This window comes from Bactrocera dorsalis, chromosome 5 (assembly GCF_023373825.1).
Source record: "Bactrocera dorsalis isolate Fly_Bdor chromosome 5, ASM2337382v1, whole genome shotgun sequence".
NCBI classification, from domain to species: domain Eukaryota; kingdom Metazoa; phylum Arthropoda; class Insecta; order Diptera; family Tephritidae; genus Bactrocera; species Bactrocera dorsalis.
The window spans coordinates 57,715,450-57,737,546 of NC_064307.1; the positions used below are offsets into that span (position 1 = coordinate 57,715,450).

General features: G+C 34.7%; 1 protein-coding gene and 1 long non-coding RNA gene across 3 annotated transcripts in view; one reads left to right on the forward strand and one right to left on the reverse strand.

The window, feature by feature from the left end:
- LOC105224744 (F-box/LRR-repeat protein 16) overlaps positions 1-22,097 on the forward strand; it is a 162,236-nt gene that overhangs the window by 27,375 nt on the left and 112,764 nt on the right. The window lies entirely within an intron of this gene.
- LOC125778961 (uncharacterized) overlaps positions 938-22,097 on the reverse strand; it is a 104,823-nt gene continuing 83,663 nt past the window's right edge. The window contains exon 2 of the long non-coding RNA XR_007423056.1: positions 938-1,734. This is a non-coding gene — a long non-coding RNA (uncharacterized LOC125778961). The remainder of the gene's footprint in view (positions 1,735-22,097) is intronic.

Here is a 22,097-nt window from a genome sequence, read left to right on the forward strand (position 1 = left end):
TTTTAACTATCTCTCGAGCAATCAACACGAGCCTTTTTTGAGTGATTGAGAAATTGTGTGGGATCTAATGTGAAAACATTTTTTGACAGTCAACATAAGTTCACTCTAATCCACAAATTCGAGGCTCACCCTTGCATACAATTATATATTTGTCCTTACGCGCACCATAGTTACTGTCGCATTTTACAACAATAAGCATTAAAATTTCAAACAAAACAACAGCAAAAATGTGAAACTTGAACAGACCGGAAACCAGCATTGGCTGTTACCCACAATCACTGCAATAATAATAACAGTAACCAAGAAGCCTACAAAAAACGTTGCTGTGTAACCACAAAAGCGCCGGAAACCTCTTAGAAAAATGGCAGCGGCACAACAGAGTTCAGCAGCAATAATCGTGTATACTCGTTTTTGTACATGCGAAGGCCAGCATTTCCGGTCGCCATCAAAAGTTGTACTGCAAAAGTTTTTTAGTAGTTCGATGGCATAGTTTTGTTGTTGCCATTTTGTGATTTCAAGGAGCGTATACTACTATAAACGTACATAACTAATACAGTGTGTATGTTTTTGTTTATGAGCATTTGTGCTGTGCTGTATGGGTTCATGTATTGTATTGTTTTCGCGGTATTTTTCCACCAATGGTTAATTGTGCGGTTTTAGTCATAAACCTTGCTTAAGCATGGTCTTCAAAGTTCTATACAAAGGTAATACGTCGTCATTGAATGGTTAGACGGCACAACTATCAATTTAGAGATTTAAAACTTCGGTTTAGAATTATTATAAATTTAAAGGGTTGTCTTTGTTATCCAGAAAGTTGTGGCAAAAATGTTTGAATATGAAATGCCAATTCCCTCTTCTTTTAATTTTTAGTCACACCAGAAAATTCGCACGAAGTTAAATTTGTTTAGACTTTATAGGAAGCAGTTTTTTCTGATAATATATTTATTAACGGGTGATTTTTTTGAGGTTAGGATTTTCATGCATTAGTATTTGACAGATCACGTGGGATTTCAGACATGGTGTCAAAGAGAAAGATGCTCAGTATGCTTTGACATTTCATCATGAATAGACTTACTAACGAGCAACGCTTGCAAATCATTGAATTTTATTACCAAAATCAGTGTTCGGTTCGAAATGTGTTTCGCTCTTTTTTATCGACAAATTTTGTTCAGCGATGAGGCTCATTTCTGGTTGAATGGCTACGTAAATAAGCAAAATTGCCGCATTTGGGGTGAAGAGCAACCAGAAGCCGTTCAAGAACTGCCCATGCATCCCGAAAAATGCACTGTTTGGTGTGGTTTGTACGCTGGTGGAATCATTGGACCGTATTTTTTCAAAGATGCTGTTGGACGCAACGTTACGGTGAATGGCGATCGCTATCGTTCGATGCTAACAAACTTTTTGTTGCCAAAAATGGAAGAACTGAACTTGGTTGACATGTGGTTTCAACAAGATGGCGCTACATGCCACACAGCTCGCGATTCTATGGCCATTTTGAGGGAAAACTTCGGACAACAATTCATCTCAAGAAATGGACCCGTAAGTTGACCACCAAGATCATGCGATTTAACGCCTTTAGACTATTTTTTGTGGGGCTACGTCAAGTCTAAAGTCTACAGAAATAAGCCAGCAACTATTCCAGCTTTGGAAGACAACATTTCCGAAGAAATTCGGGCTATTCCGGCCGAAATGCTCGAAAAAGTTGCCCAAAATTGGACTTTCCGAATGGACCACCTAAGACGCAGCCGCGGTCAACACTTAAATGAAATTATCTTCAAAAAGTAAATGTCATGAACCAATCTAACGTTTCAAATAAAGAACCGATGAGATTTTGCAAATTTTATGCGTTTTTTTTTAAAAAAAAGTTATCAAGCTCTTAAAAAATCACCCTTTATTTGTGTTTTTTTTCTAATCTTCACATTATTCTTTACCATGTTTCAACCCTTGAGTCTGCTCAAAAATATTTTTCAAATACCAGAAGATATTCTCGAATTTTTCCTTCTCTTCAATGAAGAAACACAACCATTTACTCATCAAGAAAATCTTTACCTGTTTCACAATTAGCATTGGCTTTATCCTTTATTATTTTTCAAAACGATTTGAAACAATCGTGGTCGGAAAACTGCTTCTGGATTATTATTCTATGCCAGTACAAGCATACCATTAAGAGAATCTCTCATATACATATTTGTTATAAAACTCAGGTGGTATGGCCTTCAGTGTCTTCAGTGAATTTTACTTCTTTTCGGTTTCGGCTTATTTCTGAGGGCAGTTCTAATCCAAAGTCCAGACTTTTATATCAGATTATTATTGTTTTTGAAATACTTGTAGAATGCTTTATAGTTGAAGTCTCCATCTCATTTGAAGATTGGTATTCAAATTATTATAGGGTCCAGTCATTTGATACCTGAACCGCCTAGTTCAATTTGACATCGTGTACTAGACCTCAGTGTTTGTCGTTCTTAAATTTCAGAGGGCTAAGAATCCTGTCTTGGTGAAAAAGTCTGATGGGATAATTTATAATTTATCTTGCAGTTTTTGGGTCTACACAAATTCGACCATTTAATTTTTTCTTTTGCATCAATGACGACATTTTTATTTGTAAAGACATAAGTCATATCGGATGTAAAAGAAAAACCGAAAAGAGAATACTTTAGTTTATTTGTTGTCCTAGTAGGAGTACAAACAGATCACTGTCTAGTTTGCTGTGATGCCAGCAGAAGAAATTATAGAACATCATGCAAATGCAAAGCTTTGTATAGGAGAAAATCGCAACTATTGGCTGAGGGTTTCTTTAAGATCTCTCTCGGGCTTCCACTAATAACTTTTTTTGTATTTATGGACTTCATCAGCAGCACAGGGTGCTTCAGAGAGGACATAACAGAGTGAGGGTAATTTTGGTGCCTCTATGTGTTCTCTATAAATTATAATTTCTTCTTTAATATCTATATTATTTGAGGATCATTAATGAATTGTTTATATTCCCTTAAATCGCGGGAAGATTCAATATGGGATAAAGTAAAGACAATAGAGATTAGATTTGTAAAGATAATTTGAAACCTGAGCGCATTTCGTTCAATGGAAATTAGAATGCGATCTTTTACTTCTCCAACCAAATCTTAAATATACATACATATGTGTGTGTTATCAGTATCAAAAGCTTCCAAAATCCTGAATTTCATACCGTTATGAGTATTTACGCACGCGGAAATCTGGAATTATAAATTCATTGCTCTTCATTCCGCTTGTCGTTACATCGTCAACCTTCCGAAGTCAACAAACAATACAATTGCCAACTAACTGCGTGAATAATGATCTAAGTGACGGGATATTTGACAGGCAGCTCCGACACATACTCTAGTATTTGTAATACTTATATGTGAGTATGAGTGCATTTGACATTTGAGTCACTGTAAACAAATGCGCGAATAGCGGTTGTTTTTGTATGCTTTTCAAGCACAAAAGCAATAGAGCACATGTGTACAGATAGATGGCCTTCATTTAAGCGCATATCTGTCAATGTGTTAGCGCATTCGTGTACACAATCGTACATGTGTGACTTAGTGTAATTTAGCACGCCGACTAGTTGTTTGACAAATTGCTTGATTGCGCGCTTTGCCTGCAGCATAAATATGACAGCGCGCTATGACAAAAGCTCAAACACCAACTCATGCACATAAGTACACGTATGTACATATGTATATCAGTTTACATGTGTGTGTTTACATCACAAGTAACTGCGTTCCATTTATTGCTCTTTGAACCGAGGCGCCGACAAGGGCAACATAACTAGCCATACCTACACATGTATACTATATGACAATTTACTATATATACATGCATATTTGTATACCTATACATATATGTACATATGTATATATATTTGTGTGCCCTGTTAGTTTGTCACGGAAGCATGTCTACGCTCCTCTGAGGCCAATGTCAGCGCTTCATATCTGTTTGTCAAATACTTATTTATAAAGTAGATAAGAGTGATTAAGTCGAAATGTGTGCGAAACTTTGCTAAGTCTATTTAAGTCGACAATTTGAGCGACTTGTGTGTGACGAACTGAGCTTGGATTATTTTTTAAGTCTAGTTGGTTACATTAACGGTTTTTAAAACGTTCCTCAACTTAAAACGTGATGGTTAAAGATAATGAATTTTCCTGTGTTCTCCTGAGTGTCTAAAATATACTCCAAGTTATTCCTAACATTCCATTTTTAAAGAATCCTTTATGGAGTTTATAATTTTCTGAATTTTGTTAAGCGAACAAAGCCAGGTCCTTCTCCACCAAGTCCTTCCAACGGGGTGGTGGTCTTCCTCTTCCTCTGCTTCCTCCGACGGGTAATGCGTGGAGTACTCTCAGTGCAGGAGTGTATTCGTCCATTCGACGGCATGACCTAGCCAGCGTAGCCGCTGCCTTTAAATTCGCTCAACTATGTCACGGTCACCGTATATCTCATACGAATATATCTCGATATTTGCTGTGGACAATGCGCAAAAGGACCATAAATCTTTCGCAGAACCTTTCTCTCGAAAACTCGTAACGTCGACTTCATGTTGACAAGAATTATTTTGCAAGGATCGACACTAGCAAAGACAAAATTCGCCAAATTTTAATCGCTTTTATTCGAGAAAGGCAAAAACGAAAGACATGTGGTTAGTTTTGTGATTAGTGTTTATGGTCCTGAAATTGTAACAAAAAATTAGGCGTCGTTTTTTGTTATAACGGGTTTTCAATAGAACCCTACAAAAGTAGACCGATAAGGATGGCACCAGCTCTTTTGATATTTCTATTCAATGAGGTTTTGCTATTTCATCACGAAAACATATACGATTCAACAACGATTCAAAATTATTAAAATTGACTACCGAAATTCAGAGTCAGTGGACAGAACTACATTTCTTTTACATGACCATCACGGCACGTTGCAGGAGTGCAGACGCTGAACCCAATTTTCGACGGTTTTCAACCGTAAATCGGCCGGTACTTTCACGATTATTTTGATGTCATCTTTGGCCAATAATAGAGAGTCGTGTTGCATCAGAACAACGCCGGGCCGCATACATCGATAATGACTCGACAGATAGTCGCAGAGTTTAATTTGGAAGTTATTATAGTACATCCATCTCATTGTCCGGATCTGGCATCAAGTGATTACTAACTATTTGTGTCTATGACGAATGATTTTGCTAGCGAACAATTAGTCTCAAATAAGTTTGTGAAAAAGACTGCTGGAGTTTATTTGCCAAACTGAACTTTTTATGAGAGTGGCATTATGAAATTGTCTTCAAAATGGCAACAAGTTCTCGAATAAAATGCTGCATATTTGCCCTAAATCGGATGATTCTTACTATGAACAAATGCAAAAATAATGGATTCCTAAACCATATACAATGTAAATATGTAAATACTTATAAGTATGCAGGGCATTCGTCAAATCTCTCAAAACAATATCGAACAGTTTCCGATTACTAACCATTATAAGTATGTATGTAAAAAGTTAGTAGTCTCTGACAATTGCAAACAAGAAATATTAATTTTTATGGGCATATGGAACTTCACTCACTCAAGTCAAGTGAAGTTCCTCTGTTTATAATGGTTCCTTTTAATTTTTTAAATTTATTTGAAAACTGTCTATATATGTAGTTCCACACCTGAGTTTACTTCAAATTATCAGGTGATTATGGGTATCGGTACTTATCTTTCTTATTGAAATTATACACACCTTTTTTGCCTTTATTATTCCTAGGACCCTTTCTAGGTGTGTATTATATACGTTTCTCACAGACTTAAGGTAATTTTTGTTACAGTGTAATCTTTCAATACATAATTTTTTAACATAGCTATCCCTCCAGCAGCGGCTTTGTCCCTTTATAGTGGTTAGAAAGAACTAGCTAAACGCTTTCAGGTGGATGTAAAGCGTTGGCCGCTTAAGTTTTCATATATAGTTATGCATACTATACATAGTATATATAGTTTCCATAAGAAGGGTTTTATAGCTTTGGTACATACAAAGTTAACGTTTTTTCTTGTTTTTACTCAAATTTATATTGCATTTTGTATTCCACTTGTTTACAACTCGTGCGAAAAAATTCAATTATACGCGCAACTTATCAACGTTATAATCGTTTCTTCAATTTTGAAAATGTAAATCTAATTTCGGTAATAAAATAAAACCTCGACTTTTCGCAATTTCATTAGAAACACGCATTTATACCATTTTTTTAAGATAGGAAAATGTAATTTATGCAAATAGCGTGAAATCATTTACTCACCGCCATAAAACAAGGTTAAAGACGAGAATAACAATTTAAGCGAAAAACAAAAACAAAAGAAAATTGACAGCAGTCAAAATGTAAAATCGATTTTCCACTCAAAGTATGAGCTGAATAGCAAATGAGAGAAACATTTTCGGTTAAATCTCATCTGTGATGCTAAGGAGAAAGAGATGAAGCAAGGCTTGTCATGCCTCTTCTAACACCTTTCAAACATAAAAACTAAAAAAGCAACAAGTAAGGAAGGGCTAAATTCGGGTGCAATCGAATTCTTGCTACTCTTGCAACTAGCAGTGATCAAAACCAGGTAAATACTATAAGGTGTATGACGTCAACCAGAAGATCGGAATCCAAGCAATTTTATATATACATATACTATATACAACTCCTACCCTGACCGACATATTCGGCATACGATTTAATAGAAAAACGAAAATTCAGTATACATAATATATGGGAGTTGGGGTAATATCGATCCGATTTTATCTAACTATTAACTATTATCATGCCACTTACTAAAAAAAGGAGATTACTTTGAAGGAAATATTTTGGACAAAATTCACCTATCAATTTTATCACAGCAGTGTTCTTATAATATTCGAACTAGGCAAATTCGGTTGTTGTAGCTTCAGTTGTTTATGAGATATACTGTGCCCAAAAAATAAGGTGACATTTGAATTTAAACTGCGCGCGTCGAAGGATTTGGAAAATTATTATTTTTAGGTTGGTAGTACTGTCAGTCACATTTATTTCAAATTTCATGTCAGAATATTCATTAGTGTTTGAGATACGTGTCGTTTTGTGAGTTGCTAAAAGTGAGTTTCTCGTTTGTTGCGATGTCGAAATTTGTTGAGTAAAGAATTTGCATTAAATTTTGTTTACGGAATCAATTTTCTGCTGCGGATACGTTGAGGATGGTGCAGAAAGCCTTTGGTGATGAGGCTATGTCCAAAAAAAAATGTTAACAAATGGTATAGAGAGTTCCAAGCCGGCCGTGAACGTGTAGAAGACGAAGAGCGCCCCGACGAAGCTGACGTTCAACAAATCAAAGATTTGGTGTTGAAAACCCGTCGATTAAGAATTAGAGACCTTGCTGATAAAGTTGGCATATCGAAAGGCTCAGCCAATACCATTTTGAAGGGTGTTTTGGGCCTCAAGCGCGTCAAATCTCGACTGGTACCGAAAACATTGAATTTTTTGGAAAAAAGGCGTCGCGTTGAAGTATGTGAAACGATGCTTTCCGACTACCAGGGTGTCATGAAATGCATTATAACTGGCGATGAGACTAGGATCTATGCTTACGAACCCGAAAAAACCGATCAATCGAGTGAATATCGTGCCAAAAGAGAGCCGAGACCAAAAATATCGCGCCAAAGTCGCTCAAAAATCAAGGTCATGTTGACTGTTTTCTTCGATTATCGTGGTGTTGTGCATTATGAATTCCTTCCAACCGGTCAACAAGGAATATTATTTGAACGTTATGCGTCGTTTGCGTAACGCTATCCGTCTAAAAAGGCCGGAATTGTGGAAAGACAATTTTTGGTTTTTATACCACGATAATGCACCATCCCAAACTGCCCTCGTAATTCGTCATCAATTCGCCAAGAACTCAACCCATATCGTTCCGCAACCACCGTATTCACCTGATCTGGCGCCGTGCGACTTTTGGCTGTTCACCAAAAGACCGCTCCGGGGACACCGTTTTTATACGATAGAGGAGATTCAAGCCACAGCGAAGGCGGAACTGAAGGCCATCCCGGAAAGTGGAAAATCCGTTGGCATAAGTGCATTGCATCGGGAGGGGATTACTTTGAAGGGGATGAAATTGATTTGGAAGAATAAATAAATAATTTTCAAAATAACAACAATGTCACCTTATTTTTTGTGCACATTACATTAAACTTATTCGAGGCTTTTTCAAAATTTTTTGCCTACAGGTGCCCTTTTTTGGCCCAAGTTTTATCAAAATATCTTAATTTTTCTTAAGTTACTGCTAGCAAAGGCGAACGAACCGACAGACAGACAGTTAGCCAGATTTCAACTCGTCTCTTTATCCTGATAATTTATATACATATATATAACCCTATATCTATCTCGCTTAGGCTTAGGCGGCACATACAACTGTTAGGTGAACAAAACTATTCTACTCTCTAGTAGCATGTTGCAAGAGTATAAAAAGAGAGTGGGGGAAGTACTCCACGCTGTAGTTAAAAAAATAACTGTTAAAATTTAACAAAGAATTTGTCATAAAATATAAATGAGCTCAAAACTCCATTGCTTCGCGATGCCAAGTCGCAAAACAATAGCCAGCTCAAACAATACTAAAAAATTAGGAACGTAAAATTGTCGAAAAGACTTTGCCAAAACACTAGTCAGCAAAATTCAAATTCAAAGTGAAATTGCGAAACGTCAGGCGAGATGACGCAGTCATTTTGTTTTCTAATGGCATGTATGCCGTTACTCACATGCATTGTAGCATGCTTTTTATTTTACAACCCTGCATACCTCGTTTTTTCACTTTTTCTCACTCACTTTTGTGTTAGCCCGGTTTCGCATATCGTGCTGTGTTTATGAATTTGCTATGGCTCTGTATGGCTCACGGATGGCATCAAAGATTCTGAACATACGATTGTAACTTTTACTCTGATATTTCAATATTTTTGCGCGCTTTGGGAAAAAGCAATTGTTTTATTGATTTTTTGCTCATGCTTTTAAATTCAGCGAGAACTTTTAGCAGTTTGGCGTAAGGGCATTATATCCACATGAAAGTTAGAAAAAGCACATTTTTAGTGAATTTAGCTTTAGAACGGTACTTATTTTAATAAATAGATAAAAATAATGCGAATGTTGAAAATTTAATGTACTTTAATAAACAGTGATTAATTTTGAAAAATTTTAACCCCTTTGAACTTCAGTAAAACTTTCGGAAAAAAGGTATCTGGCGGTTATCACAAATATTCTTTTTAAAATTATATTTATTCCAGAAACCAAAAAATAGTATTATTTTATTATTTATTATATCAGCACACAAGTAATGAACGAAGGACTAATTAAATTTTCGATTTGGTCAAATGGCGGTTTCCCACAAAAACAAGTAATTTTTAGTGAAACACTTTACACTTCAGAATGACTTAATAGACGAAATTATTATCAAAACTCTTATTCCTTCTATCATTACCCGACATATACTTTATAAAAGAAAGTCATGTGATAATATTCAGTTGATCGGTCCAGCTGTTTGGAAGAAACCAACTCCTCTCCGACTCTGAAAACAACGTTTCAAGAAAAAAAGTTTCGGAATCGTGTATACTAAGTCAGGTAATTCTTAAAAATACGCTAATATTTATTAAACTTTTTGCCGAATCAACTTCATATACAAAGAAAGCAATTCGAATTTTTGAAATTCATATTAAACGATTTTCATATTTATACCTTTAGAAAAATATTCCATAACTGAACGGAAGTAAGAATGGCTATTATTCACAACTTGTACCACGATTAAAATTCTTGAAATATATTTAATTTTCTAATAATCTTAAATTAATAAAGAAGTTTTATATTTGAAGATAAGAGTGAAATATATTGCTGGGTGCTATAAAGAGTGATCCATTTCGAGGTTTCCTACTATATAAATCTATTCGGTCGAATATTATCTAATAATAAATGCTGGGTCCCAAGATAGATGTTGTGAATACTTCCTAAAGTTGAACGATTTGTAAACGTTGTTTAGGTGTAAGTCTTTTCATGCTGAAATGTCAAGCAATACTGAACAAAAATAACACGACGGCTTGACACAACTCACGCGTGATTTGTCAACAAAAGGCTATTGAAAAATCCGTTATGTTTGTAATTTTTCGTGAATAATTTATTCCGTATGTATCGAGTTTAGTATTTTTCTTTTTCGTTTACAACTTTTTACCTGGCCAGGAGAAACTTTTTTTCTGCACAGACCTAACAACGGATAGATATCATGTCAAGTGGTAAAGAAGTAGAAAATTTCCTATTAAATGTATCCAAATAATGAATCCATTTCTTGATATGATATCGACCCCGAAAGTTCGATCCAATGGAAGAATAATATCACGTTCCATGCTGTTTGTAAAACCAAATTACTAGATTCATTTAGCGGAATTTATTGATTAGAATTGACGTGGAATATCAATAAATACGTTTAAAATTGCCTACCTATATGATAATATAAAAATGATATTTCAAAAAACTGTATTTTGCTAAGTTGGTAGGACTATCCTAAACCAGTACGAGTATGTTTACAGCAGCCGCTTGAGTCCGTACACCCCAGTAGCGTGTTGCAATTTCTACAATGGATAAAAGTATCGAAGAAGAAATTTGTCTCAAATTTTGTATTTTTAACCAAATATCGCGTATGGAATCATTGCGAATGTTGCAAAAGGCTTACATTGATTCAGTTTTATCAAAAACACAAACCTACGAGCGATACAGAACCTTCGAAGGAGGTTAAGAGTCCTTCTATACGACCTTCGGCCTCTTTAATTCATAAAAATATAAAAAATTGAAGGATATGGTGCTTAAAAATCGTTAGACAAGTGTTAGAGAGATGGCAAGAGATCTTTCGCAAGTCCGTTCGATTGAGTTTTATAGATAATTTGGGTATGAAATGCATTCTTGCTTGACTTGTCCCGATAAAGCTGATTATTTTTCAAAAAGAGTACCGTAACTCTCTCAGGTCTCAGGTCTCTTTGGACATGCTTGATCGTGCGAATTCTGATCCCAAATTGATGGATAGTATTACAACTGCCGCTGAGACATGGGTACATGAGTTTGACATGCAAACAAGTTAACAATAATCGCAATGGAACCTGTTTTCAGTCAATCGAAGAGATTAAACAAAATTCGCTGTAGCAGCAGAGAACCAACCAAAACGTGCTTATGAAAAGTGTTTCGAGGATTAGAAACATCGTCGGCTTAAGTGTATTACATCTGAAAAAGATTGCTTTGAAGGCGACAAAAGAAATATTGTTGAATTATTAAATGTATATTGTGGACAAAAAAGTCCAACACATGAGTTCACTTTGAAATCCGTTTTGATAACGATTGATTTCCTAGAAGGTTTTCCTCAACTCGTAAACACAAAAACTGTTATTTCACATTTAAATATTAACACGATTTCATTTTCATTCTTATTTTCTTATCTTTCAGTTCAACTTTTCAAAAAAAAATTCCAATTTTAAATATTATATTTGCATACCACATAAGTAAAATGACTGAGCTTTCAGGAATTTAAAAAAGTCCAAGAAGTAAAAAAAGAAACATAAAAATAATAAAGAAAAATAATTTATTTTCCAAACTGTCTGGCACTCCAACATTTTTCAAAATTTTCTAAAAACAGAAAATACGCTGTTTTAAAAATAAATGGATTTTGATATAATTTTTGTAACTCATTAACAAAAATGAGTTGCAAAAATACAAGAAATTAACAACGACAAATGTCGGAAATATATAATTTTTGAAGAAGTATATATGTTTATATATAAAACTTCTATAATTTCTCTTTACGTATTTTTAGTTATTTTAAATTAAACATTAATATAGAAAATAATGAAATTTTTTTATGTTTAGACATACTTTATTCAAATTGGCAAAAATATATGCAAAGACATATCGCTCATTTGCTGCAAGACCGGCATAAAACAAAAAAATCGATTCGCCAGAAAACGCGTTTAAAGTTTTCAACTTACTACAACCTTACACGGTGACTCCAACCTTACACCTCTTCTCAAGCGGAGCATATAAGAGGTATTCATATGAATTTTTCACTCAACATGAAGTATGATATAACGAACAATTCTGCAGCATTAACTCAAAAATCACGTTTTTTGAATTATGCCGGTCTTGCAGCAAATGAGCGTTATGAACCGAAAGCCTTACAAAGGTGCTGGGTTTTAAAAATTATGTGTTTTAATGTGTTGAATACCCAATGCTACAGTAAATAACTGAATTTATATCTCTTAATTTTAGTATCGCATACTAAAATATTTACAGCGCGGTAAAAATAGCACCCAAACAAACTTTTTTAATTGAAAAATAAAATGATAAAAATAGAAAAAAACAGAAGACAAAAAAATATCCGAAAAGCAAATTTCTGACAAAAATGAAATGAAACGAAAATTTTTACCTGACTACACACAACAATAACAATAACAATATATATATAATATATGTATTAATAATCTGTGTTGAGTCAAGCAGAAATGTGTCAACATGAACGCGCACTTTGGATCTTATTTTAATTGTGCCTGCCTCCAACTCATATACATATATGTACAAGTTTGCTTGAATGTGTGTGTTGTGATTTTGTTAGCGAAATTGCATTTGAAAACTGCATTGTATTTTGTGGTTACCACTTTTCACTGCGCTTTTGTCTCACACGCGGCGCTTTGTAGCTGCGGTTAATGCAGCGCATTCGTACGCCCGCCGCCGCAATTTATTTGTTGTCATACAAAATACATTTGTGGCATAAAAAACGATATAAAAATAAAATTTAATCAAAAGCGAAAGCAACGCACACAATCCCCTTTACACACTGGAGGGAAGTAATATAATAACAAATTCGAAATGGAATTTCGACGTCGCGCATTGTTTTTCCCTCGCCTCCGACGCGTGTGATAGTCCACACAGTGGCACAAAATAATAAATGAAGAAATCATGTATAAATTAGCGAGTCACACGAACACGCTATGTGCTGTCAACAGCTTCTTCATGCTTAGCCGCTGCCCGTTAAAATGTTGTTTTTGGCGCTTATTTCTTGATATTCTATTATTGGCGAGTTTTTCTTTTTATTTTGACTCGCGATTTGAGAGTGCTTGATTGGATTAATCAAACTACTTCTTACAACCTTTTCAGAGTCAATTAAGTATAATGAAGAACAATCTGATATAAAGTAACGTACATTTGCCAGTTTACAGCAGAAATTATATGATCCATAAGTAACTGTAAATATTATGATAATTTTTGGATTCTCCTGATCCCATAGCCGATAAGTAGAAAAACGTTGTCTGGCGAAGAAGAAGATTTTTCTGTTTTAAATTATCTCACATCTAAAAACACACAAAAAGGAACATTGCAAGGAATAAATAATAGCGGTTGAAGAAATAGCATAATTTTTTTAAACTAGCGGATTCTTAAAAAATAGTAGTTTTTTGTCTGAATATTCACATTTCAAAAAGGTTTGAAAGTCGGCATTAATATGTAGCAGTCAATCATTACCTGGCAAATATATCTAAGAAAGCAGTGTTAAAATTACAAGTCAGCCAATCAGACCAATCGTTTCGAAGGAATTTCCTCACGCCTATTAAAACAGCGCTTCGAGAAAACGATGATTACATTAAAGTTTCAAGAGCCGATAACACTAAGTTAAACAAGTAAGGAAGGGCTAAGTTCGGGTGTCACCGAACATTTTATACTCTCGCATGACAAAGTGATAATCGAGATTTCATTATCCGTCATTTACATATTTTTTTATTTTGCTGTAAAATTAATTAGAATTAAATTCTAAGAGATTTACCGATATTTTCGGTGAAAAATTAGGTTAGGTTAGATTAGGCACTGAGTTCTTCGTGTTCGATATCAGGGACCTTGAAAAGTTATAGTCCGATCACGACAATTTTTCCACAAGGGATACCTCAGCTCAAATACCGTATTTGTGTAAGGTTTTATTTCGCTATCATCATTGGTTCCTAATGTATATATTATACAGAGAAGGCATCAGATGGAATTCAAATAGTGTTATATTGGAAGAAGGCGTGGTTGTGAACCGATTTCACCCATATTTCGTACATGTCATCAGGATGTTAAGAAAATATTATATACCGAAATTCATTGAAATCGGTCGATTAGTTCCTGAGATATGGTTTTTGGTCCATAAGTGGGCGACGCCACGCCCATTTTCAATTTTTAAAAAAAGCCTGGGTGCAGCTTCCTTTTGTATGGGAGGTGGGCATGGTTATTATCCGATTTCTTCCATTTTTGAACTGTATATGGAAATGCCTGAAGGAAACGACTCTATAGAGTTTGGTTGACATAGCTATAGTAGTTTCCGAGATATGTACAAAAAACTTAGTAGGGGGCGGGGCCACGCCCACTTTTCCAAAAAAATTAGATAGAAATATGCTCCTCCCTAATGTGATCCTTTGTGCCAAATTTCATTTTAATATCTTTATTTTTGGCTTAGTTATGACACTTTATAGGTTTTTGGTTTCCGCCATTTTGTGGGCGTGGCAGTGGGCCGATTTTGCCCATCTTCGAACTTAACCTTCTTATGGAGCCAAGAAATACGTGTACCAAGTTTCATCATGATATCTCAATTTTTACTCAAGTTACAGCTTGCACGGACGGACGGACAGACGGACGGACGGACAGACAGACATCCGGATTTCAACTCTACTCGTCACCCTGATCACTTTGGTATATATAACCCTATATCTGACTCTTTTAGTTTTAGGACTTACAAACAACCGTTATGTGAACAAAACTATAATACTCTCTTTAGCAACTTTGTTGCGAGAGTATAAAAATTCTAACAAACAATCATATTTTCAAACTATTTTCCGACTCAACTTTAAAATTTCGGAGAATATTTTCAAATATCTAAACATCATATGCAATATGCTTAAGTTTGTATCGTTCAATAAAAGAAAACTTGTGATACAGTTTTTGCAGTCAGAGAGCAGAAACGTTTCAGAGAATACGGTGCATGCAAAATTGTTAACAAATTCATGGAATTTAGATATTATTTTCATGGATTTGTGACACGATTCAGTGTAATTACGTCGGATTCACTTTACTTAGAGGTTTCTCCTACGCAAATGTTTATGAACTCATTCTTTAATATTCCTTAAAAAATAGTTTTTTCGATTTGCTTGATCCTTTTTCACCTCCTTTGTGCGTAATTTAGGTTATTTTTCTTCGGAAGACATATAAACTGTAAAAAAATGTACAATAATTTAAGGTGTCATGAGCATTCTTTTTCAGCATATTCATTATACACGAATTTTTTTGTCTAGTTTGCCAAAACCTGCAACTCTGAAAACAATATTATTTTCGAACAATTTTTATTCCATCTCATGCGCAACAATGTTTTTGATTGATATTACCATACTGTAACAGTATTGTCATAACTATAACCTCTGCCATCAAATCAAATTGCGCCATAACCATAAAAAATTACTGGTAGAATTTATGATTTTTATTTTCATATATTTCTTGCTTCCTCTTCTATTGTGGCTTAATGCGTAGTTATCGTTTGAGCTATTAAATTTGTGTGATTTTTATTTATTTCGAAACGTATTTTTAGCCATTGATGATCGTAATTGAAGTTATGTCACCAATATTATCGATTGTGATTGTAAATATTTTTATAGTTTTGACTACAACATTACTGTGGTGCTCTAAACATTTTAGTTACTAGGGGGGATCTAGAAATAGTTTTTCGGGCGGTATAAATAAACAGTTACTTGAAACACGAAGATTATTTATACAGTTTAATATCATGATGGAACATTTTCAAATCGTCCTTCTAATACCAAATCCTACTAAATTGAAAAACACATTATAAATCGTAGACGTAGCAAGGGGTACCTGCGGGCAAAATTTTTTGAAAAAGTGGGCGTGGCTACGACTTCTAATATGTTTAATGTTCATACAGCTGTTGACAGCGAATTAGAAACGACACCTATTTTGAATTAAATGATGTTATTTTCCAATAAATCACGTATGTTTATTGTATTTTCACTTATTTTATTGAAACCTATTTTAAACTAAAACTCTAATAGTAAAAATTTTGTTTAAAATTCGTTTTTGTTTGGAAGATTTAACAAAAACATGTGGAATCAACGATTTGAGTGCGAGAACTAATTAGAAACGAAAATATTCTGTCAACAAAAATAATGATATTTCAAAAACTTGGTTACTTTCAGTTAGTATTTTGTTGCTTAACTCTTCTACTTTAATATTGCTTCACATCGATTCCGAATTTTCGTTATAAGACTCTGACAGCGCACCAACGGTGGAGCTTGCGATGCCGTTCTAATTTCATCAAAAAGAAAATCCATATTTGGGATATATTTGGTGTATACAGCTGTTTTAACATCACCCAGAGGTGTTCTATAGGGTTTAAGTCTGGACTGGGCGATTCCCACTCCAAAACAACACCAAAAAGTGGACCCACACCATTCCAGATAAAAAATCCTAACACCATGATTGCTCTTCCACCATAGTCAGCTACGGGTGGAACATAGCGAGGATAAAATTCTTGAATTATCGGAAATCGAACATACCTTCGACCATCCGGACCTAAGCAATTAATTTTTGTTACAACGTTCCAAACGACATACCTCCGTTGATTTGTTGCCTTAGTGTCTACGAATTTTGTTCAGAAGTGGGTTTCTGCGTGCTTCCCTGCCGTGAAGTCCAAATTTGACCAAACGTCGGGAAATTGTTCTCTTGGATATGTGGACATCGTATTCACCTTGAATTTCATATAGAATGTCAGTGTGACTCTTTTGTGGGTCTCTTCACGAGATATTATTAAATCTGCGGTCTATTTCTGTTACAGTTTTTCGGTTTCTTTTTTTTGCGTGCAACAATAAATATAGTTTCAAAATATGTATGTATATATTCAAGGACATTCAAATAATTTTTTTTGAGCATTTGACCTTATTCGAAATTTTTTGCACATCTTTCCAGACCGACAAAGGTGAAAAATGTAGCTGCGAAGGTAGGTGTACAGCTGCAGCTTTTCGTAATAAAAAAACTTGAAAAATACATTTTAATATATTTTGAACCACAACTTTGAAACACACTCTTACCAGAAATCACTAATAAAAATTAACACCTTGAGGAATTTTAATTCGTTAAGGAGAGAGCCTGGTTTAAAGACTTCAAAAAATCGATTTTTTTGAGGATTTTTTTGGGAAGGAAAGAAATAAGTGATTAAAGCAAAACTTCTAGGGTTTATAGTTATATATTTAAACATCATTCACAAATTTTTTTGGATACGAAATCTTTGATATTCCGTCTTTGGGAAGCAATTGCCCGATGCTTTTCGCATGTTCATTTGTCGGACGGCGGGCAGGATGCAGGTCGCAATTTCTATCGGAAACAAAAAATTCAAAGAGATTCATATTTATTAATAACTTATCTTCCATTTGAACTAAAAAAATTCCAAAAAAAGTGTAAAAGTTTAGAAATTTTTTTAAATTGAGAAAAGTGGTTTTTGACCAAAAAAATTTTACTTTATGTTTAAAAATATGTTAAAACTCGAATTTTCTTAGTTGTTGTTTAGTTTAAATAGAAGATAATTTAATACCAAAGATAATAAATTTTGCCCCAATTCCATGCGGTGTTTACTTTTTCTCTTTCCTGCCCGCCAATTAAGAAAAATCGTAAAAATGAAAAACCGAGAAATTGCGCGTCAAAGTTTTCGCTTTCTGCCCAATCGCTCATATATCTGCTAGATGCTCGGTCACTATTTCCCTTCTAGCTTCGAAAATATTTCGAATTCAATTCAATGTGTGATATATATGATTGAGGCAAAAGGATAACCCTTCTCTTATGTCAGTATGTCAAAAATGGATTGAATCGGACCAATACTTCCCTTAGCCCCCATATACTTAATACAAAGATATTGCAACTTCCGGGTGACTTTGTACCCCATATATCGATTAATATGTGAGTTATCGCAATGAAAACAAAACAGCGTGTATTATTTATAGCAGAGTATCCTTGTGCCTAAAATAGATAAATTTTGCCTAGCCCTTATGTAATCTAATATCAGGATTTTTGCACATCCGGCTGCCTCTATTTTATATTATTGCCTTCACACCTGAAAGTATTTCCCTGGCTTTGATTTTTGCAAGTTGCAAGAGTATAAAATGTTCGGAAACTTAACCCTCCCTTACTTGTTATACTCTCGCAACAAAGTTGCTAAGGAGAGTATTATAGTTTTTTTCTGTATAAATTCATTCTTCGAAACCGCACACTTTTATTTGGTCCCCGGGGTCTAGAAAATTTATAGTCCGCTTTTAATAATTTTAAGATGAGAGAGGCACTATATGCCTTAAGTTTTATGCTGAATACATCGTGTTTGATTTAACTTTTACAATTTGAAAGGATATTATTATGCTGCAAAGGAAATAGGCGTGGTTGTAGTTCGGTTCAACCTATTTTAAAGGTAAAACAGAAAGCTATCGAGGAAATGTTATGCACTAAATTTGACTCAAATTGGTCCAGTAGTTGGTGAGGTCTGGGACTCTTTTTAAAATCAATTGTATAAGTGTTGACTAATTATACTCTCGCAACAAAGTTGCTAAAGAGAGTATTATAGTTTTGTTCACATAACGGTTGTTTGTAAGTCCTAAAACTAAAAGAGTCAGATATAGGGTTATATATACCAAAGTGATCAGGGTGACGAATAGAGTTGAAATCCGGATGTCTGTCTGTCCGTCCGTCCGTCCGTCTGTCCGTCCGTCTGTCCGTCCGTCCGTCTGTCCGTGCAAGCTGTAACTTGAGTAAAAATTGAGATATCATGATGAAACTTGGTACACGTATTTCTTGGCTCCATAGGAAGGTTAAGTTCGAAGATGGGCAAAATCGGCCCACTGCCACGCCCACAAAATGGCGGAAACCGAAAACCTATAAAGTGTCATAACTAAGCCATAAATGAAGATATTAAAGTGAAATTTGGCACAAACCATCGCATTAGAGAGGGGCATATTTTAATCTAATTTTTTTGGAAAAGTGGGCGTGGCCCCGCCCCCTACTAAGTTTTTTGTACATATCTCGGAAACTACTATAGCTATGTCAACCAAACTCTATATAGTCGTTTCCATCAGGTATTTCCATATACAGTTCAAAAATGGAAGAAATCGGATAAAATCCACGCCCACCTCCCATACAAAGGTTATGTTGAAAATCACTAAAAGTGCGTTAACCGACTAACAAAAAACGTCAGAAACACTAAATTTTACGGAAAAAATGGCAGAAGGAAGCTGCACCCAGGCTTTTTTTAAAAATTGAAAATGGGCGTGGCGTCGCCCACTTATGGACCAAAAACCATATCTCAGGAAGTACTCGACCGATCTCAATGAAATTTGGTATATAATATTTTCTTAACACCTTGATGATATGTACGAAATATGGGCGAAATCGGTTAACAACCACGCCTTCTTCCGATATAACGCTATTTTGAATTCCCTCTGATTCTCTGTATAATGCAATATATACATTAGGAACCAAAATAAACAAATATGTAAATGACGGATAATGAAGTCTCGATTATCACTTTATCATGCGAGAGTATAAAATGTTCGGTGACACCCGAACTTAGCCCTTCCTTACTTGTTTTCGATTTATATATGGTACCCAACGTCATTATGTAGCAAATATTTATTTCATATTGTTCTGAAAATCCAAGGACCTAGGCTTCTTGTTACCACCACATTGTTAAATTCACCATTTAAGTTGTTTAGGTCAAACTGCTTGTTTAATGGGAATTCCATAACAATAAACCTGGCAAAGTAATGCCATTTAAAACATACACATATGAACATACATGTATACACATTATAACAAACATACAAACAGATATATTTATGTATATATCCCATCATATAAAACGTAAACAAAATATTATAGCCTACAATTAGGAGTTGCGCAAACGAAGCGGAATAAAAGCCGAACGAAAACTGAAAATTAAAACGGAAATTCCGAAATTTCGCATAATAAAGAATAACAATAGAAAACATGGAAACAAGCACATATTGCTATGAATGCATAATCAGCTGATTTGCCGGCGCAGAAAGACAATGAAACGGGTGAATGCAGTCAGCGCGAGTGAGCACAGAAACCGTTGGCAACTTTTTGGAAAAATATGCGCTAAAAATTGTATGCAAATAAGCAAAAATAACAGTGGTAAAATCGATTCAGAAGATTGGGAAGGAGGGCACTGAATAAAAAGTTTCGAATGCAAATGGTGCCATATTAAATAGAAACAATGGCAATGTTCAAATTCGGATTTCTATTTGGTAATGTAAAACGATGTGTGTGGATGATAATGCTAAAATAAGAGTTTTGAATAAAAAATAATTGGTGTCAAGTAAGACAATACGTATAACTAAAATTCTTAAATATAATGGCTGATGGTTAGAGACGTGAACTTTCACACTGCTGGTTTTGGCTGTGTTCCATTGCAGATGCTAGTTATCATAAAAACAGTTTTCTTGTTTAAATAGTTTATCCCTCGCAAAAAATGGCAAAACTCACATATTTAAAGACACATTTTTTCATACTTTACTTGTCGGTTAACATAATTGTTCACTCAAATAATTCATTTTTTAAAAGCAATATGCTATAAGAATTATTTATAACATTTATGTATGTCAAAACGAAACATAATATGCCAATACAAAATCCTACTCAAGAATAATGACATTTTCACTACAAAGCAGTACATAACAATATTATAAACTATTTTGTGGTACTCGTAATAAAGCTTTTTTAAAGCTTTCTAGTTCAATATCCATTAACCTAGAGGCCTTTTTCTCAACTGGACTGAAATATCCAATACAAGTAAGGAAAGGATAAGTTCGGGTGTCACCGAACATTTTATACTCTCGCATAATAAAGTGATAATCGAGATTTCATTATCCGTCATTTACATATTTTTTTATTTTGCTGTAAAATTAATTAGAATTAAATTCTGAGAGATTTACCGATATTTTCGGTGAAAAATTAGGTTAGGTTAGGCACTGATTTCTTCGTGTTCGATATCAGGGACCTTGAAAAGTTATAGTCCGATCACGACAATTTTTCCACAAGGGATACCTCAGCTCAAATACCGTATTTGTCTAAAGTTTTATTCCGCTATCATCATTGGTTCCTAATGTATATATTATACAGAGAAGACATCAGATGGAATACAAAATAGCGTTATATTGGAAGAAGGCTTGGTTGTGAACCGATTTCACCCCGTACATGTCATCAATGTGTTAAGAAAATATTATATACCGAATTTCATTGAAATCGGTCGAAAAGTTCCTAAGATATGGTTTTTGGTCCATAAGTGGGCGATGCCACGTCCATTTTCAATTTTTAAAAAAATCCTGGGTACAGCTTCCTCCTGTCATTTCTTCCGTAAAATTTAGTGTTTCTGACGTTTATTGTTAGTCGGTTAACGCACTTTTAGTGATTTTCAACATAACCTTTGTATGGGAGGTGGGCGTGGTTATTATCCGATTTTTGAACTGTATATGTAAATGCCTAAAGGAAAAGACTCTGTAAAGTTTGGTTGACATATCTAAAGTAGTTTCCGAGATATGTACAAAAAACTTAGTAGGGGGCGGGGCACGCCCAATTTTCCAAAAAAATTACGTCCAAATATGCCTCTTCCTAATGCGATCCTTTGTGCCAAATTTCACTTTTAGATCTTTATTTATGGCTTAATTATGACACTTTATAGGTTTTCGGTTTCCGCCATTTTGTGGGCGTGGCAGTGGGCCGATTTTGCCCATCTTCGAACTTAACCTTCTTATGGAGCCAAGAAATACGTGTACCAAGTTTCATCATGATATCTCAATTTTTACTCAAGTTACAGCTTGCACGGACGGACGGACAGACAGACATCCGGATTTCAACTCTACTCGTCACCCTGATCACTTTGGTGTATATAACCCTATATCTGACTCTTTTAGTTTTAGGACTTACAAACAACCGTTATGTGAACAAAACTATAATACTCTCCTTAGCAACTTTGTTGCGAGAGTATAAAAATTACTCATTTTCGTGT